Here is a 12,678-nt window from a genome sequence, read left to right on the forward strand (position 1 = left end):
CTCTATCGTTTACTAGCTGTGTTATTTCCATGCAGTCATCCTAACCCTGCGTCTCAGTTTCCTCATCTCTGCAATGGGAGTACTTCCACCTTTAGGTCAAAATTAAAGGATGAAACAAGTGAGGACTGAAATGCATGATATTAACTAAAACACATGGTAATTATTTCCACTATCCCCCCCAAATACTCCAGCTTGTCTATAACTTAATGATGCCTGTTTTTATAAGACAAGTGAAAATTACAGGAAACTGTACTTAATATATCTCAAATAAACCCACGAGCCAAAAGGCTCATTAGTAACTCTAACAAGATTGGTTCACAGGTCCAAACCCTCCACAGATGCTGTGGCCATGATAAAAGCTTCGCTTTTGTAAACTGTCAAATAATGTGTCATTATCACTGTCCCTTTCGGTGTGCTCATTCATGAATACAGTGAGACATGCCTGTTATGGGGAACCAAGCACTTTATGTGCCAAGAAAGTGATTCTTTCATTCTTCCCGCTTTCCCAAGGGGCCCTGTCCTGCTGTCAACGAAGGAGAAAAATGAAAGGAAAGGAAAACAAGAAACGACAATGCTATCCTATAAGCAGCCTGAGGTTGAGGATCACGCTTTATTCGTGATTTTATTGATTTCTTTCCTTTACCCCACTCCCCGTCCACATTCCACATAGTAGGTCTTCATACGTATTGACAGGAACTAAAAGCTATATGAGAAATAGGCACTGTCATCTGTGTAGATGCAAGCGAGGAAACAGTCAGACCTGTCCCTTTGCTCTCTGCCTTTTCTTTCTATTTCATTCCTTTTGTCACACGGCTCCCGTTCCCTCATGCACCTCATCCTGCTTTGCCTCTGGCTTCTGCCACTTTGTGTCCAAGCACTTGTCGAAAACTTCCCTCACTTAATCTCACTATCCCATCTCCCTTTCTTCTGCCTGCCACCTTGGCCTTCACCTTTTTTTTTCATTCTACGCAGCCTCCCAGGCAGATCACAACCTCAACAACTTCAAATACACGGAAGACTTGCGAACTTTTATCCCCAGCTCAGCCTCTGTCTTGAATTCCAGAACTACAGGCTTGTGCAACTGTCAACTGAATCTCAAGTCCTGGGTGCCCCTCTTGGGCCTCACGTCACACGAATCCACGCCTGAATTCATCACCTTCCCCTGCGTACTGCACCATTCTCTGTATTCCCTATCATGACCAATGGCACATCTGTCCTTTCAATCACCCAAGCCAGAGCCCTGGGAGCCATCCAGCCCTAAACTCACCGTCCCCTCCCTGCTTCTCCTCTCCTTCTCCGATCCCCCCACCTTGATCAGTCTGTTCAGACCTTAAAATCCACACTAGGATTCAACAGCTTTTTTCCACAACTGCTTTTTTTCCACACCACCATCCTCACATCCCAACCGTTCTTTACAACACGCCCAGAGTGATCCTTCTAAAAGAACGACCTGAATTCATCTGAACCAAATATGGACCACAAGACCCTTCCCGAAGTGGCTCCAGCCTCTACTCTCCATTTCCAGCTTCACCTACTGCCCCTGATGGGTACCAGTCTCGGGGAAATACCAGCTATTCCACAGACGTACCACCCTCTTCAGCTCCTTCATTGTGTTCTCCCTGGTCCCTCTGCTCAGAATTTTTGCCGGCTCATTGCCATCCTCAGCTGCCTGGTCCCCTCCAACTCACCCTTCCAGACTGAGATCCTGCCCTGCTTCTTAAGGGAAAGTCATCTCTTTGGAGTCAGGCACCCCTGAGGGAGCCCAGCATCTTTTAGGCACTGGTTCCAGCTGCTGTTAAGCATATTTTCTCTCCCAAGACTGAGATTCTTGAGGGAAGTGAAAGGAATCCTCTTATGTCTGAGGTTTCATCATCCAACACTGTGCCTGGTATATTGATACATATCTGGTGAATGCATAAATGAGTAAATATCACTCCAACTAAATTTGACTCAAACAGTGCCAAGCTTCTAGTGATTGATTATGTGTGAATGAGAGGTTCAGAGCTCTCTTTAGAAGGTGCCCTGGAAAATATCACAAGACCACTCCGGTTGCAATTCCCAAGTGCTGAATACAGAAGTTGTGGTGTTCTTGTGTGTAGCCATGTTACAGATTGGCTTTTTTATAGTTTAAGAATATTTGTCTTGTGTGGTTTTGTTGCCTCTGACCTATAGCATGAGCTGCTTCAACGTTAACGTTTCCCAGTAGCTTCAGCAGGTTCAGCCACCTGATGCGGGTGATGGAGGAAGGAGTTCGGGTGGAGGTGAAAGGCCAGAGTGAGTGGAAGCAACATTAACAGCAGGGACTGAGTCACAAATACAGTGAGACCTGAACCCCAAGGACCTATCTGAACACCCTTACTTCCTTACAGAACAAATTCCCGGAACGGCTTCCATATGCAACCTTGGGGCTCCCTGAAGACTGAAATGACAGAGGCAGCAATGCTGACTAGTCACACCTTTTGGTACTTTCAGAAAATCAGTTGAAATTGATTACTTACAAATGAATACAAGATATGATATGCGGGGACTGGGTCCTATGAAATTGAAGAGGAAAGTACAAGGCTGCTATTGATCAATTAAAACACTTTTTTAAGAAAAACCTGCCTACTCCATAAGGTTCATAGTGCGCTGTAGTTTAAGTAAAGGCCCCCCAATCAGGCCAAATTTCCCTGTCCTCTGCCATAAAATCCACACTTAGAAAATTGAATTTTTCATAAGTTTTTAATCACTCACAGGCTTGAAAATTATACAGTCCTATAAAACCAAGACGGGGGAGTGGGTGAGACATTAACATGATATACCAAAATATTATAACAGCAACAACAACAAAAATAACTCAAAACCCAAGGGATATGACAACTTTTTCTTAATGTTTTTTTTTTTTTTTTTTTTTGCGGTACGCGGGCCTCTCACTGTTGTGGCCTCTCCCGTTGCGGAGCACAGGCTCCGGATGCACAGGCTCAGCGGCCATGACTCACGGGCCCAGCCGCTCCGCGACATGTAGGATCCTCCCGGACCGGGGCACGAACCCGCGACCCCTGCATCGGCAGGCGGACTCTCAACCACTGCGCCACCAGGGAAGCCAGATGGGTTTTTTAAATTGTTTGATTTTGGAAAAGTGTTTCTTACAAAAGGGCAGCTGCACAATACAGAGGCCTCTGCAACAATCGTTGGCTCCAGTGTGAAATCAGGAAAAAATAACAGGAGGTGGGGCTCAGGGAAACGGTTTTGAAAATATTACATGTTGGTTTTAAATTCTGCCCTTTCCCTCTGCATTTAGAGTGGAGTTAGACTAGGATGCAGACACAGATGTGACACAATTTTCCTTTTCTGAGACAACACGCTTGCACTTTGCTTGTGAGACATACTTGTTCATTTACTTTAAAAACCATCAGTGCATCGTGAACAACACATGACACTGCTGTACTAATATTCACTGCTGATTAAATCATTTTTGATTTAATTTTTTAGAAATCACCTAAGAAAATCTCAAGTTGCTACACTTCTCTCTTCGATGAGAATGATGCAAGTATGTGATATCAAACACAAAGTTTGCACGCGTCTCCACTGTGTCCCATGATCAGTGGAAGGCTTTATGCTTCCTATTTCACAGTGCTAACATGGGGGTTTCTTTTCTGAGCTCATTGCATGAACTAAGCTTTAAGCTCTTCCTCAATAAAGATCTGGAAGACAGTGGGCACGGACCTTTCCACCATCCCTTTAGCTCTATCCTAGGGTCACTGTGGGGAGAACATGAGATAGTATAGGATTATTTTGAGAAGCACAATAGAAGATATCTATATGACACAGCTGAAGCATAAGAAGGCCCCCAAATTGGATGCAGTAGAATGCTAGGCCTCATCAGACTCCTGGCCTCCACTCTTGGCTCAAAAACACACTAGTGTTATCTTGGACAAGTGCTCTGACCTTTCTAGGCCTCAGTTTTCCCTTGTGCAATAAAGGATAACAAAGTAACCACACAGGGTCACTGATTAAAGTAAATATTGTATGTATAGTTCTTAGCATGGCAGCCTGCCCACGGTAAGGGCTCTGTGTTAGCTATTCATTCCATCCAGTAAGGATGCGGCAGATAAATCATACTCGGAGCTGTCTTTCCCCACTCTCAACCCTCACCCTCAAATTCAGCAACGTCCCAGCCTTGTGGGACTGTCTCTGCCATGTTGCACATGAACAGCTTGCTTGTAGAACCAAGACTAGTATAACCCCCAACAAGTTTCTCCCGGATGTATGAGGCAAGAGCTCTAGAAATACAATCAGCCCCAGATTCCCCAAGCCCAAAGGGAAGATAATTCAGAACAGTAGAGATGACTGGGGAGAGTAAATGGTCTTTATTCACTTTATCCATATTAAAATTAGCTCGCATTTCTTGTACGTATGTCTTCTGACAGCAAGGATAGCTAGCTGTCAGAGGCAAGTTATTTGGCGATTTAGAGGTAAGCCAATAAATAGTTAACATAGACAAAAAATAAAACTGAACTATGTAAATTCTAAAGAAGGAGTTAAAAGTAAATTATGGGGTTTCCCTGGTGGCGCAGTGGTTGGGAGTCCACCTGCCGATGCAGGGGACACGGGTTCATGCCCCCGGTCCGGGAGGATCCCACGTGCCGCGGAGCGGCTGGGCCCGTGAGCCATGGCCGCTGAGCCTGCACGTCCGGAGCCTGTGCTCCGCAACGGGAGAGGCCACAACGGTGAGAGGCCCGCGTACTGCCAAAAAAAAAAAAAAAAAAAAAGTAAATTATGGACTCAGGTCAAGTGACAAAAGTAACTGAGGAAGATTTATACTACAGAATGCCCCAGAGCAGAGAAGCATTTGAAATGTAAGTAAAAACACTTGAAAGAGTAAAAAGGAATATCTGTACTCTGACCAGGAGGGCTAAAACTGCAGAAAGACTCCGTTGACGGCAAGCACTCTACGTGGCACCCTCCTGGAAGCTCACACCCAGAGACTTTTGATTTGATTTTGTTTTCAGTTGAGATGTAATTGACATATAACACCGTTCATTTCAGGTGTACAACATAATGAATCAACATGTGTATATATTGCAAAATGATCATCAGGATGAGTAGTTAACACCTGTCACCTCACATAGTTACAGTTTTCTTTCTAGTGATGAGAACTTTTAAGATCTACTCTCTTAGCAACTTTCAAATATGCAATCCAGTATTATTAACTATAATCCACATGTTGTACAGAGAGTTCTGACTTTAAAAAAAGCCCACTTAGAACATCTGTATTGAAGTACCTTTCAGTGGTAGGATACCAGGTTTCTTTAAATATTAAATCAGTCTGTAAGCCGTCTGTGGCCTATGCGCCCTTTACAGAAATTAGATTTTTATATCTAGAAAACAGAGTAAATATTTACCAAGGGCCACAATACTACGTAGATCTGGATGATAATCTAAGAAAGCCACAGGAAAAAAAAGCCTTTCAATCATTCCCAACTTTCGGAAGTCAAGTGAAAAGTTTGACAGGCTGCGGACCAGACTTTTAACAAAGTAGAGTCCATGGGGGATTGGTTCCAGGACCCATGGGGATACCAGGATCAGTGGATGCTCAAGGTCCTCATATAAAATAGCATTATATTTACAGAGAACCTTAAAGTACGTTCTCCCACATACTTTAAATCATCTCTAGACTACTTATAATGCCTAATACAGTGTAAATGCCACGTAAACAGTAAATATGTAAATGCTACAATATGTAAATAGCTTCTGGAGCAAAGGAAATCAAATTTTGCTTTTTGGAACTTTCTGGAATTAAAAAATATATATATTTTCAACCCGAGGTTAGCTGAATCCACAGATGTGGAACCCGAGGATACGGAAGGCGAACTGGACTGCTCACACGGGACCCCTAAAACTGCTTCCCACCACACTGGTACTAAGGCCCAGAGGAAGCATGCTTATTTAATATGAAATGTAAATTATTTCCATTTCTGAACATACAGTACACTATGCTGCAAAGTGCAGGGCCTCTCTGCCCCGGGGTGCTCTCCAGCTGGGACTGAATTCATGCTCACAGATGATGCTGATTGTGGATCGATGGATGACCTGCTTGCGGTGGTTCACTAGGCTGTGTGGATCCTGCAGCTACATCTGCAGGCGGAAACAGACCCGGGAGTGCTGTCCTCCAGCGGGAACCCTGGGAACGGTAACACACCATTTTCTTTTTCTTGATTCTCTGAATATGTGAATAGGGAAGTGAAAAGCATTGGAATCCACTTCAAACCGAAGGAGAAAACTCATTTCACCTGCTGGCACCTCTACCGCGTGCTAATGTAGGCAAGCTTTTAAACAATAATTATGATAATAATAATAGCTCCCAGTCATGGAGAACTATCTTGTGAGTTAAGCACTTTGCATACTTTAGTGCTTAAAGTAAATTTCCTCATCTGTCAGTTAAAGATAATAACGCACCCAGTTTATTATGTTATAATGAGGATTCAAGGAGAAGAGACGGAAAGAGCCATTTGCAAATTGAGGCCAGGGTTTGAAAGAGACAGACATGGGTTCAACTCCTAACTGCGAGTTCTACTATCTGATCTTGTTGAGTTCCAGTTTCCTTTTCTCCAAAGTGGAAATGAAGCTACCCACCTTGGAGAGGAACTGAAAGAGACATTAGGTCAAACACCAGCTGGTGTCTGCATTACCAGGAGGTATTCAATAAATGCTCATACCCTCTCTCCTATTATACATGTGAACTGCTTCTGTGAACCTCCATCAGCAGCCATTCAATGTCCACAGAATCCAAAGATGCATTTCCTTTCCTAACAATAATTTTACTCAGTTTAATAAGCCAGACACTGGTTCAGTAGCTTTAAATCTAGGAACTCACTTAATCCTCACCACAATCCAGAGAGACAGGTACTGTTATCCCCATTTTACAGACAAAGACACGGAGGCACGGAGTTTCGGTAACTTGCCCAGATTCAAACAGATGGTACCCAAGCTGCCGGCATGGCTCCTTAGTCTGTCCTCCTAACCATGCTGTAACAGTGCGTCATGTTGGGGGGGGGTCAACCTGTTTGTGCTTCCATGCTCAGATGTAATCTCTTCTAGAGATGAGCAATGGCTGCTCTCACCAAGTACAAAGTGTTGACTATCTTTTCAACTTTTGAAATTACATTTTGTGTATTTTCTTAGAATTCCTTAAAAAAAACTACGATATGTTTTTAAATGAGATGCCTATAACTAGTTCATCTTGTTCCATGTGCTAGAATGCTATAAATAAATGTGCTTCTCTTTCTAAAGAGGACCTAAATAAATCCTACATCAGAACACAACCCTGAGTTTTGGTTTAAACGTTTATTACAAGTCCAAATTTAAAAAGAGATATTAGGGCAGTCAATGTTATCTGTCTTGTTAAACTAATGACTTCTATACCAAAAAATTGGAATATTCTCCTTATTTCTAATATTCACTGTCTTAAGAGTCATAGCAGTACTGTATGGTATTTCAAAGTACTCTTTTTCCAAATTTAATCAACTCAAATATTAAACATCAATGGTGATCATCTATTGCTCTGCTTAAAAGGAATCTCTAGGGGACAGATGAGAGAAAGGTTAAAGAATTCTAGAATTCTATCCTTCAAAGTAGGGCAGGGCAGCTACCTATAAATCATGCTCTTTGTTTATTAAGATAATTAAGCCTATCAGTACACTTAACTTTCAGACTCAACAATTGTCTGGCATGAACAATTTCCACTTTTTCTAAAACAAAGGGGATGTGTTCAAAGGGGTCCTCTGCAAGCTCTCTGTACAATGCATGCTATTTTAAAACATGATTTATGTGTCTAATTCCTGGCGCTGCCTTGAAAAATATACTGGGGTTTTCCTTGCACACTCCCTATTAGGAGAAGACACTCCAATTTGAAGAGTGCACTCTGTTTCAGACTGCAAGGCGCTACATCATGTCAACATTTTCATTAAATACGTTCAAGCTAGACCTTAAACAAATGGAATGGAGAGCCACAGCTGCAGCCACTGCAGAGAGACAGTTATCCTGCCGGGAGGCTTACATAAGAGGTGCAGGACAGTGAGGGTGAAACCCAAGTGTCATCATCTGAACACTATTGCTTTGAGACTTGCTCACATTCTTAAAGTGTATGAAATCATACACGCTGAGCGGGTTTCTCATTTTATTTGCCTTATAGCACAGAACTCTAGGTTGACATATAAGTTCTCTTTCCCTAAAGGACTGGTCTCCAATTACAACTTCTGCCTAGGGGAAGAGAAAAGTGGGATGCGCGGGAAGCCTGGAGGCCTGAGAGGGAATGACTTAGCCCCCATCCCCAAAGACCTATCGCATCCAGGAATATTACTAGAGTCATTCCCTTGAGGACTTGGGATGGAGGTGACAGGACCCCCCTACGACCCCCCAGTGCCCCCCCCCGCGCGCGCACACACACACACACACACACACAGGCACACATAGTCAAAGGGCTTGGAATGTGCAATCAGCAGCAGGCAAAATGCCCTCAGAGCACCTGTCCTCTCACAGCACATTTCCAACTGGCACGTTCAGCAGAGGCTAGAGCCGGTTCTCCCGGGACTGCTTCCTTTCCCCGCGTGCCCTGTCCGCGGCTTCGCACCCTCAACTCCCAAGGCTGGAGCCCTGCTAACAAGAGGTGCCACCCCCAGCTTCCCACGACGAAGATAACAAAAACGAACCTCCCGTTCCCGTGGCGCCCTCCAACTTCAAAAACTACAGTCAACTTACTGGGACGCAGGCGACAGGGAGCCTTCGCGGGGGACCGCGCTCCCGCTGCGCACAGAGCGCCGCGGCCCCGCACTGCCCGGGCGGCGGCGGGTGCGGGGCGAGGTGCTGCCGCTCTGCACCAGTCGCCTTGGCTCCGCGGTGCCAAGCGCGACGGCGGCGGCGACGACAGAGGTTGCACCCGGCCGCGCGGTCCCGAGCGCTGCAGCTGCCGTCCGCCACGGAGTGCGGCGCTTCGAGCCCCTGGTGCGTGTCTCCGGCTCCGAGGGAATCGGGGCTCAACAAGGAAGGCGGCCAGGGAAAAGCCGAGGCGCTGAAGCGGGGAGAGCTGCCAACCCGCTTCCAGGCGGTCGATCACATCGCAGGCGCGCCGACAAGCGAGCGGGAAGGCAGGCACGAACCACAGTCGGCACCCGCCGCCGCGCCGCTGAGAATGACAACCGCCGAGGCGATGCAGCCGTGCGGGGCGCGGGGCGCGGGGCGCGGGGCGCGAGTGCGCATGAGCCCGGCCCTCTGCGGCACGTCACGGGGGAGGGCGGGGCGGGGCGGGGAGGGGGCGAGGCGGGCGGGGCCGGGTCGGGCGCGGGGCGGACCCGGGTGCGATGCCCCACTCCTTCGTGGGAAGGTACCGGAAGTCTCCCGCCTGGGGTTCGGTGAACCTTAAGCTGTGTGGTTGAACTTGTTTGTCTCCAGAGTCCATTGTCTCTGAAAAATCACTGTTTAATCTAAGCGATCCATAGGGCCCCTGGCAAGCCTACAAAAGCCAATTTAACTCAGGTTATAGTTTAACCTTAAAAAGCTGGGATTTAGGGGACAATGTACCTTGGCTGTACATTAAAGTAACTTACGGAACTAGTAAGAGCCCTTTTGCCCCGTCCGCACCCCAGAATCCAGAATAGTAAGTACATGAGAATCTCTAGATGGGGCCCAGGTATCATTAGACTGTAAAGCTTCCCACGTGACACCAAGGCACAGTAGAGCTTCTCAAAGGTGTGACAGAATCTTCTGGGGATTTTGTCAAAATGCTGGTTCTGATTCAGTAGGTTCGGGCACTACGGGAGATTGTTCATTTCTAACAAGCTCTCAGACGATGTCAGCGCTGCAGGTCCAGACCACCCTATCTTGGCTACTGGAAGTGTGGTCTAGAATCCGGCGTAGAGCTTCTGGTCTGCGTTGAGAATCACCCGAGTAGCTTTCTGAAAATGCAGAGCGTATTCACGGACCCTATCTACAGTGGTTATGGTTCAGCCGCTGGGCGAAGGTGGGTCTCTGGAATTCCATTCCTAAGGAGCACTCTCGATGAGTCTGATATAGGTGTTGTTTGAACCAACCTTCAGGATATTAGACCAGCAACTAGGAGCTGGGAATAGACCTTTGCAGTGAGAAGCACCAAGCCGGGTATTGAACTCAAGACATCTGACTGCAAGTCCAACTCCAGTTGGCGCTTTATCTCACTAGTCCAAATTTTCTACAATTATTATGCATTACTTTACTTAGTAGGAAAAATATATAAATCATGTTAAACACACACACAACACACACACTGTATTCCTTACACGTATCATTCAAGGAGGCTTAAATCTGGCCTGGGAAGAAGGCTGATCAGGAGGGGAGGTATGGGAGTGGGGAGCAAAGTGATGGAGTACGAGATGTTAGATGGCCTGTTCCATAGTGCATTGCAAAGGGAAGGCTGTGTAGCAGGAAACAAACCTAGGTCCTGGAGAGGTGCCTTGGAGAAGAAGATCCAGGGACTAGACGTGGTCTCCTGTCCGGTAGCACAGGGTGAACCTCAGGTATTCCAGAACTTACTAATGTATGGTACGGCATATACATTACCTCACTGAAATCTCACAATGGTCTCGTAAATTGGATAAGAGATTTATGCTCATTTTACAGATTTTAAAATGTTGACTTGCTCAAGCAGTGGGACTTGAATGAGAGTACAGATCTGAGTGTTAGACACAGCTTCTATAACTCTAAGGAAAACGATTCAGATCTTATAAGAAAAATGCTTTCTGTTTATTATTCACATCCTTTAAAGGCGGTGCCTAAGTTTTGAGTTAGAAAAGCTTTCATGTTTGGAGGGAAGAAATCCATTTTGCATCTTCACAGCAGTTTTGCAGCTCCACAAATTGGGATACATTACAGTTACACAGGGCAGGCTTCACTGAGAGGTTCAAAGAGCGACACTCACATTTTCTGGTGACAAATGTGATTACCATCTTCATTTTATCCAGGCCCAAAGAAGCTAAGTGATTTAGGCAAAATCCAGGCAAGAGCCAGTCTCAGGCCTCTGTCCTTCTCCCCTGCTCTCCTGTCACCAAATGACCTCCTGAAGATTGTTTTACATTTCCAAATTTTTACTGATTTGCCCTCAGTAAATTAGAACCTAAAGGTATTCCAAAGTCACTCCTTGATATAGAACCATAAGTGTCAGGAACAATTCTTATGCTTGCAGTAGATGCTCTGGACTATATTCCCAATGTGAATAAAGTTTTGGAAGAAAGTGTGTGATGTTTATATGCAGTCTCCCAATCCAGAGGTTTGCTTTGGAATGCTATACTGTAAACTTTGTCTTTACTTCCAGTATAACTCTTCCATTAGAGCTATTCCTCTGTGTGATTATGAAAAAATTAATAAATGAATGCCTAATTAAAAGAGAATTCTCTATAAATGAGGGAGATGGTTGTGGAAATCTGTTAGTTCAGTTTTTAATAAGAAAATATTTTAAATTACAAAAAAAACAAAGTTAGCATAACAGTCATATTGGGACTTTTAGGAGAGGTGTTAATTACATTTCTTCATCCATTTCATTCAAAGAGATTCTTTGACATGAAAATCTTCCACCCTTTGCCTAATTCATAGTGATAGTCCAGGTCAGAGAACTGTGGGGAGTCCAGGGGACTGGCAAAGCTGAGACAGAAGTGGGCACATAGAGTTAGATTTCACCAGCGAAAAATGAGGTTGCCATAAAAATGAACATGAGTTGTTCTTGATTTTTTGGACATGGTTTATTACCAGGTTTGCCTTGTTTGAGCACATGCAGCTGCTAGTAACTTCACTGGAAACCAAAACTGAATCCCTGGTGGGATGTTGGGGTGGGGGAGGTGGAAGTGGAGATAGGTAGGTTAGCATTCAGTCTTTCCTATCCTGGGCAACTTTTGAAAACTATTGAAAAGCCCAATTCCTCTCTCCCTGACACAGGAAAGTTAAGAAGCACCTGAATTTCAAATGCTTACTTCTCAACTGTTTGTTCTAAAGAGTTTGTTTAGAACTTAGGACAGCCTGATCTGGATTTTTCAGGCTAGCTCCAAAATGTTTTTTAAACCTACAAATAAATTAATATAGTGTTTACTGCAACTCCAAGCTTGAAAGGAAATAGGTGCTGGATGAGGATTCTGGCTCAGTGGTAAGAGAGGGGTCTGGGGAGGGGAGAATGGAATTTAGGGACCAAAGAGGAAGACTGCTTATGGTCTTGGTGGCTGAGAAGCAGAGGCTGACAAAGACTGTTTATCAGTAGCCTCTGAGATGAACTTTGGAGAAGTATGAGCCTATGACCAAGAAGAGAAATAGCAGTTGAACCTGTACCTGCAGCTTAGCACTTGCATTTCCTTAAAGTGCTAAGGTGCCACGTTTGACTTAATCTGTAGGAATGAATGATCAATGATTACTAAATAGGTTATAAATCCCTTATAAATAGATGCATGCTTAAAGAACTACTGCAAAAATGTGCATTCAATTTTAATCTCTAAGAATTACCTACCCCTCCCTCCCAAGCAAGTTGTCCACTAATAGAAGGAGAAGGCGGCCAGTTGAGAGACCATGTGCACAGTTGGAACCACACAGAATTGTCTGGCTCTGGCTTCCAGCATCCCCATCTGTCAGCTGTAATCACATGGCTACCATCTTTGATTACCTAACATGGAATAACAATAGTTTTAA

The 12,678-nt window shown here is 44.8% G+C and overlaps 1 protein-coding gene across 1 annotated transcript in view; it reads right to left on the reverse strand.

Annotated features, from left to right (window-relative positions):
• PAG1 (phosphoprotein membrane anchor with glycosphingolipid microdomains 1) overlaps positions 1-8,813 on the reverse strand; it is a 142,462-nt gene extending 133,649 nt beyond the window's left edge. Inside the window, exon 1 of the mRNA XM_081258110.1 lies at positions 8,740-8,813. The gene's annotated coding sequence lies outside the window, so the exon portion shown is untranslated. The remainder of the gene's footprint in view (positions 1-8,739) is intronic.
• Between the last annotated feature and the right edge of the window lie 3,865 nt (positions 8,814-12,678).

Source organism: Mesoplodon bidens (assembly GCF_964165515.1).
Source record: "Mesoplodon bidens genome assembly, chromosome: 16".
Lineage (NCBI taxonomy): Eukaryota > Metazoa > Chordata > Mammalia > Artiodactyla > Ziphiidae > Mesoplodon > Mesoplodon bidens.